The following is a 1,445-nucleotide window of genomic DNA, read 5'->3' on the forward strand; positions in this document are numbered from 1 at the left end:
ATCCTACCTACTAAAGCCTTATAGCCTATACCTTTCACAAAATGAACCAAATTGTTTTTTTTTTTTTTTTTTGACAAAAAAATTAAGATAGATAAGTGATTGTCCAGTTCAATTTCACGGGAAATAGTGGCCCAAAGCCGCATCAAAAAATTGTTAGGATTCATTAATTGTTCAAAATCCTTCAAGTCCATTCAGATTGTATTCACCACCCTTCCCTGCCTGATAGCTTCTTCAATCCTGATAAAAAATCCTTGAGCCCCTTCTCAAAATCCTCTCATAGGGATAAATTGCCTATCAGGCAAATTTTTTACCCGTAAATTTAACCAAGAATACATGGTGTTCAAGAGAAGATTATTTATTTATTTATTTTTGTTTTTGCAGATTATCCTATATTCCTATCTAATTGCACAATAAGACTAACTACACCTTGGCAAAAGAAAAAATAAATAAATAAATAACTACACCTTCGGCAAGGTACCAACAAACTGAGCAAGCAGCTATGGGACCTACAACTCTACAGGAATGTTTGGATAACATAATAATAAAGTGGAATCTGCTTTTTGAAGGGGTATTGAAGTGAGAGAATTCCCACCAGGTTGAGCCTTACTCTGCAATACCATGAGAATTAGGTTTCTTCTTTCAACTTTCAAGCACCCATGCTCAGGTTGTTGAAGATGGATCAGGTTGTTATAGTACGTACCTGTAAGTTACAGGAGTCACAGAGTTTTCAGCCTTTTTGCCCCGCTCTGTGGGGGTGTCCTTATTGTCCATTTTTAAATTGGAACAGTAACTCTGGGTCCCACTCCCACAGTCCCACCCAATAACCAAATTCCCACATCCCTTCTTCTTGCTTCTCAATGTCTGATTCTAATTCTTGGAGTTTGGGTTACCATTGACCAAGGATGTTAATTTCGCACATGCCCAGCTGCTCCAGCTTCAATCCCTCAGCCATGGTAGGAAACATGATTGTTCTAAACGTAAACAAGAAAGAACAAAACCTGAAACCCACATCATCATCAAGAAAAATGCAATCTCGAATAAACAAACACATTCATAAAAATTTAAAAATTCAAACAAACTGGATAGATTATAGATTTACATCTTTCCCCCTTGCCCCCACCCCCGGAGATCCTACACTGGACACAGCCCAGAGATTTCCTCCGCACTTCTTTTTCTCTTTCATGGTTGTTCGCTCTAGTATGCTATCTTTCTCTTCTCTTTCGAGTTCCCACTTACAACTTTAGGTTGAGATCAACTGTGTCGCCAGCCTCAACTCTCATGTGATCGTTCTTCGTGGTTGCCACACACTGCCCTTTTGCAGGAAAGAAATTATGAATGGGCTGTTGCTGCTGTTCTATTGATGACCCACCTGGTCGCAGCAATGGCTCTTCAATGCTTGCCTGCTACACCATTTAACGCCGCCCCAACCCAAAAAAAAAAAAAAA

The sequence above is a fragment of the Macadamia integrifolia genome, chromosome 13 (assembly GCF_013358625.1).
Source record: "Macadamia integrifolia cultivar HAES 741 chromosome 13, SCU_Mint_v3, whole genome shotgun sequence".
Lineage (NCBI taxonomy): Eukaryota > Viridiplantae > Streptophyta > Magnoliopsida > Proteales > Proteaceae > Macadamia > Macadamia integrifolia.